This window comes from Taudactylus pleione, unplaced genomic scaffold, assembly GCF_031769625.1.
Source record: "Taudactylus pleione unplaced genomic scaffold, aTauple2 ptg000129l, whole genome shotgun sequence".
Lineage (NCBI taxonomy): Eukaryota > Metazoa > Chordata > Amphibia > Anura > Myobatrachidae > Taudactylus > Taudactylus pleione.
The window spans coordinates 19,984,438-19,996,452 of record NW_028284531.1 but is presented as its reverse complement, the minus strand read 5'-3'; the positions used below and the strand labels follow the sequence as shown (position 1 = coordinate 19,996,452).

Below are 12,015 nucleotides of genomic sequence, written 5' to 3'. Positions count from 1 at the left end.
AAAACATTCCATCAATTGTCCATTTATCGTTTTTTCCATATCTCTAATTTGTGTCTCTTTATGACTTGGCCAAGTACAGTAGACTTGAAATGGGTGTCTGTATTATCTAACAAGGACAGAGGATATTTTCTCTTCTGTAACTTTGATGTGGGATCAGATTTCCATTCCAGGTGTGGAAATCAATGTTTAATAATAAATTACTTTTTTTTACATATCCTTACAGAGACAAATATGTTTTCTAAGATACAAACAATATCTAGAAATTGTATGACTATAAACCATGAACACAACGTACCAGCAACAAAGGGCATAATTACAGAACAACTGATAAAAACAAATGTTAATAATGAAATCCAAAGCTATACCATGTATATTACTGAATCAATAAATATCAATAAAAGCATTAATTGCATTATTATATTCAGGTTTAGTGTAATAAATGTTTGATTTGTAGTCTGTGAAAGCCTGAAGCAATCAATAATAGACAATCATGAAGAACTTTTAATCAAAGGAGAAGAAATACCAATATGGTAATTGTTTAACATTTCAATACAATATCAATATGAAAATTTGTTTCATCAGTCAGCATATAGGCTATAATATTGATAACTGCATCTCCACATGGGATGTCTTTTAATTTGTAGAAATTAAATACATAATTAGTTTCAGTGGCAGATTTTGCCTAGTGGCTGCGAGGCTGCAGCCCCCCAGTAAAATCCACCACCTCAGTGTAGTCAGTGCAGTCCGTGACTGCATTGGCTACACTGTGTGACTGGCAGTGGCTTCCTATTGGAAGCGCTACCTGCCAGTCACATATACAAGTAGTCTCAGGGGTAGGTGTCTCCTCCCCCTGGGACTGCCAGTCCGGGATGCTATTAGCAGAGAGCGGCTTTAAGGAGGAAGCCTCTACGCTGCCTTTCTGCAAGCCCTAACCGGCTCCTAGGAGCTGCAGACTATGCAGCCTTTTGGATGCCGGTGGCATCAATTGCACAGGCGCTGGGACCAGGCCAGACGGGAGCAGTGGGTGAGTAATTGCACCATCCCTCTCGTTTTCTGCGGCGGCTGCCCTCCTCATCTAACAGGGTAGGAGCCGCCGCTGATTAGTTTAATTAAATTTCAGGTTTTGGAATCCATTGCAAGCATACAGTATAGAAAGGTGATAATAGTGAGTCACTTGGAAGTAAACATTAGGAACTTTATTCTCCAGTGGATTGAATCAGAGTGGGATCTTTTACCTGGGTTCTTGTAATTGTGCTTGATAATGAGATACATTATTTCGTTTCCACTAAGTTTCTTCTACATAATTGATGATTGTGTCGCTTGGATGGTTCATGTCATACAGAGGTAAAAAGAAAGAAAGACAGACAGTACTGAAGAAAGAAAGACGTGTCCTAAGCAATCAAAATTATAAGCTGGAATGTTATAGTGTACACCAGGAGTCAGGGAACTTTTTATATTTTACTCCAAAATATATTTAGATATGCCGACGTTGCCACCTTGATTTGAAAGGAAGGAAATCATATAGTAGTGCCCCCATATAATGCCCCTGTAGTAGTGCCCCCATATAATGCCCCTGTAGTGCCGCTTGTACAAAAAACCCCCCAAAAAACACTTACCATAATCCCCGCTCCTGCATCTGCCGCCGTCCTGTCCGCCCGGCTGCTCCTCGGAACTATGGGAGAGACGTCATGACGTCTCTCCCATAGTGCGCATGGAGAGAGCCGGAAGCTGGAGTTCAGAAGAGAACTCCAGCCTCCGGCTTATGCGGCGCTGCAGGGAAGGAACCGGGCGCCCGCTGGTAATAACATCTCAGCTATTATAGAATGATTCATATGCATGCCCGGCTGTTCGTCCATTACCCCCAGGCAGGGGCGAATTGGGAACTTAAAATGGCCCTGGAAAAAATTCTGAGAGTGGCCTAATTCAAGTTTAAACTGTAGGTGCCCCAACACAAACATGCTAGCAAACTGTCAACTTGACAGCCATACAACACATCTTTGTGCCTGCCTCTTGGCCCCCGACCCTCTCCCTGTACAGAGTTACACTGCCATCTCTTGAGCCCCGGCTTTTTTTATTCTCAGTGCTGCTGCAGGGCATCTGGATCCAGAGCTGATCCAAGCTACATCCTTCTCTAGCTGCTGCCTGCATGCATTGTGATGTCACAATGCAGATCACAGCCCTATATAAAGGATGCCCAGCTACTCTCAGCCATTTTGTGGTCCTACATTGATACTCTCTGAGTAGTTCATGGTTTATTTAGGCAACTTTGGATTATACTGTATCTTCCAATAAGGTCCTGAACAGCAACATCTTCAAAAAAAGAATCTGAATAACATATTCAGGTAAGGACTTTATAATAAATGTCGGCCTGTCACCCTTACCCCTTCAGACACCTCCCTCCATTTTATCTGCAGTTTTTAATTTAGAAACAATGGATAAAGCTAATTATTCATCTGATATGACATTGCATGACTTAAGAAGGATACACACTTGTCCACTTGTCCAAGCAGAACTAATTAAAACAAAGAACAAGTGTTATCAAAAGAAATCTACACCTGACTAGAATTGCAGGATTTTACAGCTCTGCTTAAAGGGTTTTTAGAATGAAAAGGAATCCTTATTGGGCTACATAGTTTTTTTGCAACTTTTGTTAATACTTGATACAATCTTATCGGTGTCAATCCTGTAAAAGCTATATTATTTTCTATAGCAAGAGAGACTTTTAAATCCAACCATTTGCTCAGTATTCCTCATAAGGGAGATTTTTTATTTAATTTTATTTTAATTGGTCTTATTATCTAATTTCTATGTGCTACATTTATACAATTGTATTTTTTGTGTGGATAATATATGTGTGCTGAAATTATTTAATTGTATCCAAATACTGCTGGCCGGCAATTGTTATATATGTACATAATTGTCTATATCGGAGATTTCATATATTAATAATTTTCATATGCTATTAATTGTTAATAAATATTATTGCTGTATTCAGCGCTATTTTCCTCTTTTTTTTTTCTATTCTCATGGAACAGCACTCTGGCTATAGCCCGTGTCCAACAAACTGTGTGGAGACCAGTATGGGAGATCACCAGGCTTGAGTGTCTGTGCACTTGGACCCTTGTTGCCCAATTCCTGTTACATGTTGGACAAAACAAATTACATACATCTACCAGTGAAGCCTATGACCAATCCGCCCTACTGTTTCGGTGCTCATAGTTATTCTAGTCTACATCAGTATTTTAAGTAATTGTTTTCTATACAGTAGATTAGTAAAATTAGCCAGTATTTTGGTTTAAGTTATTATATAAGGATGTTTTCTCATAACCTGCCAGTAGTTAAAGTTAGTATTCTGCAGACTAGAGTATGTGAATGTCAAATTAAGTGTACGTGAGTTAGTTTAAACATATTTGTATTTTGATTGCTGGCAATCTAAATAGTGTGTGTTCTGATAGTTTGATAAAGGGATCTTCATATGTGCACTGTAAGTTTGGATGATTATGTTATATTTCCTTCACCCCATTTATGAGAGAGGAAGAGTCAATTAAATGTTGAGGAGGGGAGATCTGGTGGCTGGGACCCACTCTGTTAATCACCAGAGGTGAATCATACTTACCTACTCTCCCAGGAGTGTCGAGAGGCTCACAAAATTTTGGGGAGCCCCTCGCACCCCCGGAAGAGTATCCACATCGCCCAAAAAAGCAGTCCCCAGGTGCATGCACACCCTGGAATTCCACAGAGGCACTCACCCAGCGGCTGGAAATGCTTGGTGTCCACTGCTGGTTAACTCATGCCCAGTCATGAATGAGAAGATGGTCTCTAAGGGTCTGCAGGCGGGGGAGGGAAGGAAATGGATGACCACTGCTGCAGTGACTGGGAGGGGCAGCAGCAGCTGCCAATCCCATCATCCACAGAATAGATCCACAGGCAGTCAATGTGTGTGTGTGTGACCCTGGCTTTGAGACGCTGCCTGTGCTGCTCACCTCACATCCCTACTTTCCAGTACCTGACTCCGCCAGAGAGTAGTGGATCAGGAGGGGATGGGCTGATTTGCAAAGCACAGTCAATGGTGGCTGGTCCCTGGGGAGGGGTCAACCACCATGAACAAATCATGTCAGCTTCAGCCATTAATATGCCAGGGCCAACTCCTGTTGGGTGGGTCAGGACACAGATTTAAAAAAACAAAAATTAATTTGAATTCAGTGGCCCCATAACAGTCTGGCCCACCGGGAAAACTCCCTGTGAGGTCTATGGCCAATCCGCCCATGCCCCCAGGAATTTCATTTTTACCCCATGTGGGGTAATTTACCCCTGTTCCCAGTCCACTGGTGTACACAGTTTGGCCTGCATATGGAGAGAGATCAGTATGATCAGGTCCTCAATCAAGGGGTCAAGAGATGGAATATTATTTATTATTTATTTATTACCAGTTATTTATATAGCGCACACATATTCCGCAACGCTTTACAGAGAGAATATTTGACCATTCACATCAGTCCCTGCCCCAGTGGAGCTTACACTCTATATTCCCTACCACATGCGCACACACACAGGTTAATTTTTGTGGGGAACCAATTAACCTACCAGTATATTTTTGGAGTGTGGGAGGAAACCGGAGTACCCGGAGGAAACCCACGCAAGCACAGGGAGAATATACAAACTCCACACAGTTAGGATCATGGTGGGAATTGAACCCATGACCTCATTGCTGTGAGGCAGTAACGCTAATACCCCTATTATCCCCACAAATTCAGGTGGCTGCTGCACATCATGTGCCTGTGCAGTGACTGAGGTGTGAGCGACCTGCTGTGAGTATATATAGCTGATAATTTTGATTACTTAGGACATAGTCATATTTCTTGTTTACAGTGCGAATTGCATCATTGTGGTATCAACCTCTCATTGAATGATATTCAAATATATTTGCTGCACTGATTTGTGAGTTCTATTTAACTTCCTATGTACATGTTATTTAAGCATTACTATGTACATAGAAGTAATTTTCCTGCCCTATGCTTCGATCATTATTTAACTCACTCTTAGAGGGTAATTCGCTTGGAGAAGCCACCACCAGAGCTAACATTATTGTGATCCCTAAACCGGATCGTGACCCTCTGGAAATGGGTAATTATAGACCGATCTTCCTTCTAAACGTCGACATAAAATTGTTTGCCAAAATACTAGCTATCCATTTGGCTCCACTCTTACCCTCCCTGGTTCACCCGGACCAAGTGGGGTTTATCCCCAATAGATAAGCTGCAGACAAGACTCGTCGTCTCATTGATCTTATTCACCTCAAACAGAAACATTCTTTATCGGCGCTGGTGGTGGCTCTCGATGCCGAAAAAGCCTTTGATAGAGTAACCTGGTCTTCTATACATCAAACCCTTCTCTGTATGGGCTTTGAGGAATCTTTTTTTAATGGCATCTCCTCATTATACCGTAATCCCTCTGCTTTGGTACTGGTGTATGGCCTATTCTCTGAAGCTTTCACCATCGGCACTGGCACACGTCAAGGATGTCCACTTTCTCCCCTCCTATTTGCTCTGGTGATGGAACCACTAGTTGCCAGAATCAAATTAAACAACAACATCTCAGGTGTCACCGTTGGCAGATTGGATCACAAGATAGCACTATACGCTGACGATGTGATCCTGACTTCAACTGACCCTCGACACTCACTTCCCAGCTTATTTGAAGAAATAGATTCCTATGGCCAATACTCTAACTACAAAATCAGTGCCGACAAGTCTGAAATATTGGATCTTAATATTCCCTTAGCAGACCTCACATTTCTACAGCAACATTACACATTCCGATGGCAGCCTCACAAACTTAAATACTTAGGGGTTTACCTCACTAGATCATATTCAGAATTATATGCAGCCAATTTCCCTCGGTTGGAAGATTGGCTATAAATAATTATAGGAGGGCGCGGTATTGAGTTGTCTCCCCAAGCAGCTGCTAAGTAGAGATAGTCTCTATAAAGAGATAATATAAACAACCAAATGCAGCGCTTGAGAACCGTAAGAATTACAATTTATTAAACATATACACAAATGTTAAGACTTCATAAAATATAATAAAAGGACAAATAGTCCAGTTTAAACCAACGCATGTTGATAATAAAAAGACATGCCATGAATGGATCCTGATGCACCAGTAATAATGAAGATAAAGTCCAGGCACTGTTAGTGAGTGGGCAATGGATAAATGTCCCGCATGGGGGTAACAATGGAATTACCGGCTGAAGTAAAGTCTCAAGATTGTCCTGAATTAGCAATGGTCCCACACTGAGGTATACTCCAACGCAGAGATGGAAACAATCCTTTGCAATGAGAAGTCTGGTCAGTCATTGCTATTCCAAATAATGTCCCTAGTCCAGATACTGTTCCCAAAACACAATTTCCCTCAGTTGTTTTCCTCTATCAACGCTAATCTCTCTGTTTGGAATAAACAATTCATATCTTGGTTCGGTCGCGTAGCAGCAGTAAGGATGAACATTTTACCCCGTCTTCTTTATCTTTGGCAGACACTCCTGATAGCTATCCCTGTGAAGACACTGAGACACCTTCAAAGAAATCTCTTAGATTTTATCTGGGCGGGAAAAAACCACGGATCAAGTTGCGCCTCCTTCAAAAACATCATATCCGGAGGTGTTGGGGTTCCTGACCTCATTAAATATTTCCGGGCAGTGCATCTTGTCCCGTGTATACAGTGGCATGCCCCTCCCGCACAAAGGGTTTGGACTACTATAGAAGCTGATACGTTATCGGTCTACTCCGCATCCAGCCTTCTATGGTGCTCACATAAAATCGCCCCACCTCCATTACTTTGTTGCCGACTGTCCACTTCACTATACGCATATGGGACTTTTGCACAAAATTTTATAGTCTTTGCTCTCTCCATCCCTTACTAACCCCCCTCTGGAACAACCCTGCATTTCCCCTTGGTATCAATCACCGATTTCATTCCTGGACTTGTCAAAATATTCTTTTTCCGCTCGATATTGCTCCATTGCATACCTTTCCTGATTTTGCTAGTATACAGACTCGGTTCTCCATCCCACATAAAGTTTTTCATCAATACCTTCAAATTTGCCATTTTCTATCGCTCCCCCTTGACAAACTCTCCACCCATCACTTGTCTTCCAATAGAATCTTTATGTAGGCGCTCTCGAGCCTCTAGGGGTCTTATCTCAACCATTTATAAGTTGCTACTAATACACAACCAACCTCCAAAGGAGGCCCATGAGCTCTCCTGGGAACGTGACACAGGCGAGACTTTGACCCCTGAGGAGTGGTCCGAAATTAGGTTGGAGATTGCTAAAAGCTCAGTTTCTGTAAGAATAAAGAAAACACAAACGCTACTTTCATTGGTACATGGTTCCTACCTGTCTACATGCAATTTATCCTTCCATTTCAGATTTATGTTGGCGCTTATGTGGCCAACGAGGAACCTTGCTGCACATTTGGTAGTCTTGCCCTCACATTCAACCCTTCTGGAGAAAACTCCATGACTTAATTAAGTCTATTACTGGAATTTCAATGCCTAACTCTCCGCTTCATTCTTTGTTATCCCGGCCCATACCACAGGCTCCACGCCCAATGCAGCTAAATGCCAACTCCAAATGGAAATCACCCTCGCCTCCCTCCCTCTCAGCTACTATTAATGCGATCTGGTCCGTTTACAGAATGGAAAGGATCACCTCTGTATTACACGACACCCCAAGCCACCTAATCAAGGTCTGGACTCCATGGACCATTCACTTTGAGGCCGAACCCCCGTTAAACACGATTTAGCTTTTTGATTGTTCTGGATATTTGGACTGTGGCGACTCACATCGACTGGCCCCCTCTACCCTCCTTCCCCCCCTCTCACTCTTTATCTTCACCCCTGCTCTCTTCCTATTCCACACTAATCACCCTTCACATAGTTTTTGTTTTTAGGTCAGCAATAAGATTACTGCAATATTTGAGAGATTTTCCTCAGTCACTCTAGCCATTCACTTATTCACATCTTCTATTTGTGTATTACTCTCTACTTTGGATTATTTCTCAGTTTTATTGTGCAGCTGATTGTGCCCTACTGGCCTCTATTCTCCTTATGTTGTAGTTTTACATAATTTTGTATACTGTATTAAAAAAAATAATAATAATTCAATAAACAAATTATTAAAAAAATTTAAAAAGTAATTTTTCTGGATACCATATATTGCCTAGACCAGTGGTTTCCAAAGTGGGTGCCGTAGCACCCTGGGGTGCCTCAGGGCACTTGCAGGGGTGCCTTGGGTTGGTAGTCCAGTACCAAATAAAATTATTTTTGGTCAGTGTGATAGACAAAACCACTGCTAATGGCTGCCAATTAACAAATATGTGGACAAAAAGAAGCGCAGCCCTGTCAGCCACCACATAACTGGTCCTAAGGGTGACATATAATCACAGTTTACTTCATTTAATTTTTGCTGAAATTCTCAAAAAAACTTTTGGCACAGGGGTGCCATGGAAAAAATGCTGATGCTCTAGGGCGCTGTGATTCGAGAAAGTTTGGGAACTACTGGCCTAGACTATACTCTGTACTTTGCATGAATTTTGTTCCAGCAGATAATTTGTGCTAATTACATAATATACTGCACTGTGGAGATAGCAACCTTTGTTTAAAGGCCAATCCTTAGTGATGAGCAGCATAATTCCTGGATTCATTGTCAATTTGTGTGGTACTGCCGTGGTGACTGCTGTTTATTTTCATCCAGGAATTGTAACTACTGAATTACATTAAATTATATCCTATATATTTTCTCCAGGGGATAGTAATGAATTATTGCACATCTACCTGTTGATTATACTACAGATATTTTGTCTATACTATGTTTGCCTACTATTCCCAATCTAACTTAAATGATGATTATCGCATGCATTATTCTGTAATATAGTAGATTTTTACGCCTGAGAGGTCTGACTTATAGTGTATTATTTCAGCACTGTGGGACCTAGAATCTCTTTACAGGATTAGATACTACTGAGTCATGTTATTATTTGTTTGTGTATTGTAATTTTGTTGTATTTCATGTGAGTGTTTTTCTCAAATTTTTTATACATATTGTATTAAAAGTTAAATCTTGTTAACGATTTATATTCATACATCATTTATGATGGATTAGTGCCCCACCAAGGAGAGTACTGTCTTTCTTTCTTTTTACCTGTGTATACTCTACCTACTCTCATGGGAGCACCTCCGAGAACACATTATGTTTACTAATTCACAGTAATTTCTTATCACGGCAGTATATCCATAATATTTCACTTGCTTTTCATATTTTTCTCATGAGGTTTTAGTACCAGTGCTCAAGTCGTGTCCCATTTTTCCCACCCCCCCACATCTCCCATGGTTCATGTCATGTAATATCAGGTCTTGTACTTTATATTTTTGCCTCTGTTAGTTTTTAGTTCTTATTCCAGCCTGCTGGTTGTTGATGTTTTGCTTTTTTGGGCTCATTCGACATATTGTCCATGTGACAAGTTTTGCAAGTTTAGTTTTCATTTGGGTTGTAGTGTTTTTTAATCAGACATCCTAGACCCTCATTTTGTACCTTTTGTATGCACTGTTGTGCAATTTTTTTTCCCATCCGTGTGATTCATTAATATGATATCCTCGGAGGATTATTTATTAGTTTTGAATGTGTGAATTATCACAGGGATTAATCAATATATTGATATTTTCATTATTTATTATTTTTTATTTTATTTTAAATCCCTTACTATATGGGTTTTGATAACTTTATTCTTACAATTCTCATTTACTGTTCTTTCCAATCTAATTTATTTATTCTATGTTATGTTTGTTATCATTCCTTTATCTACATATTTGGTTTTCCCATATTTATATCTATGTATTGCTTACTCATATGTAGCAAGCTTTCATTCCAATTAACTCTGTGGCTCTAATTATTATAACTAAGTATGTATCACAAGGAGCACTTTGGTTTTAAATTGGATCAATTCTGCAGCTGCCTTGACCGGGCGTCCATGACTTGCATGTACACAATCCTTACTTATGCTAGACCCGCCGATCAATGTTTGTGATAGGCTATACCTATCCTGTACTTAATCATGATTGGATGCTGGAACACATAAACCCGGCCAAGCTCTGTGATGTCACGGAGCTCAATTGACGAAGCCTCATACTGGTGAAACGCGCGTCTTGACGGGGGTCCCCGGTGCGCACACGAGGACTCCATCCTGGGATACACCACTGCCGCAACACACTATTTATCATCAGGTACACTCTATTTCAGGGACACGCTGTCCACGCTACCAATGTTCCCACTGCGCTGTCTCTATTGATATCAGTGGAGTGAGAGTGCACTACGTGGATCAGCTGACTCCCTCCTTCTCTTTTCAGGTAGGGAACGGAGATGGGTGTTTGTTCACTGGATTTCCAGTGAGGACAGTCCTACATATTTGGGCTGTTTCATTTAACTCACACCGCTACCCAACCCTTATCTATTTAGTTTATCTCTCAATTTTTCAGACACTCTCATTTCCTCACCCGAATTCTCACTAGTGAGCCTGTATCTGATACCAGACTCACAGTGGATGAAGTGAGAGAACAGCAGATGTCACTTTATTTATAATACCCTCATGGTATATGCGGTGGGTCCGCTCATGTCTCTTTCACTACAACTGTACATTAGATACAGCAGCCACCTATCCCCTTGCCATTACTGGGAGGTATCTATATCTTTCTTTATTATCTCTGATACCTGAATAGTAACAACTCTTCAATACCAATCTCATAAACATTGATTTAATGTACAGTATTTACCGTGACAGAATATGTATCAATGATACTGTTATTCCACATGCTATGGATCATTGGCTATGATTTACCCAGTTTGGGATTTTCAGGAAATCTTTTTGGAGTGTTAGTCTTGTCAATATCAATAATACCTATTATTTATCCCTTCTTGTTTCATGCTTTGCCATTATCCATCATTGTAAATTTATCTGTACATAAGGGATTTATTGAATTTAGAGTGTAATAGAACTAATTGTAGTGTGTGTTTTATTGATTTACGGTGTGTGTATACCTAGACTTCATTAAGGGATCATATCCCTTTCAATTTAGTGTATTTAATTTGATACAATTTTTTCACCTTGATATAATTACTTAATTGATCTCAGCGGTATCCATAGATACATTTTTGAGTTTTTTCTTCACTTGAGGCTACCTCTGCCTCTCTTACATGTGTAAATGTTGTCTGTCTTTGTCCAAGTCCTTTTACGGATTATTTTTTAACAAATACAATAAAAGTTATATTCATTTGGTAGAACTTGTGCCCCATCAAAAAGAGAGTACTTTTCTTTCCCTACATAAACACTTTTGTATGTAATCAGTGTTAACAAAGACTTTTTTGATTAATACGCTGGTACTGATATTTATTTAATATTTACTTTGAATCTACCTATACCAGAAAAGGTGAGTGGAATGAATGATCTACAATAAAAAGGTAGATAGTCAATGGATCGACACCAGAACATTAGGTCAACAGGCAATTGGTTAAATAGGTCGACATTCAAATGGTCAACACAAAAAAGTTGGCACATTACTTTTTTTTTTATTTTAGCCTAACCATAACCCCTAAACCTATCCCTAATACTAACCCTAAACATTATGAAAAACAATGTGTCAAACTTTTTTTGTGTCGACCATTTGAATGTTGACCTTTTAAACCTGTCAACCTAAGTCACTGTCAACCAATTATCTGTTATCTGTCAAACCTAATGTCCCTGTCACCCTATTGACCCTATCAACCTATTGACTGTCGGCCTTCTGATGTTGACCCATTAACTGTCTACCTTTTTATTGTAGACCTATCATCCGAATACCCCAGGAACTATACAGCTGTTTTTTTGTTTTGATTTTTTATCATGAATCTAACTGACTGAATCTGTTCTAGTTAAGGGCTTACATTTTATATATTGCTTATTTTGATGTTTAATGCTAGAGCTTCCT

At 40.1% G+C, this 12,015-nt stretch overlaps 1 protein-coding gene across 2 annotated transcripts in view; it reads left to right on the top strand.

Moving 5' to 3' along the window:
* The window catches only part of CFAP161 (cilia and flagella associated protein 161), a 90,449-nt gene that overhangs the window by 7,497 nt on the left and 70,937 nt on the right, over positions 1-12,015 (top strand). The gene's annotated exons all lie outside the window — the stretch shown is intronic.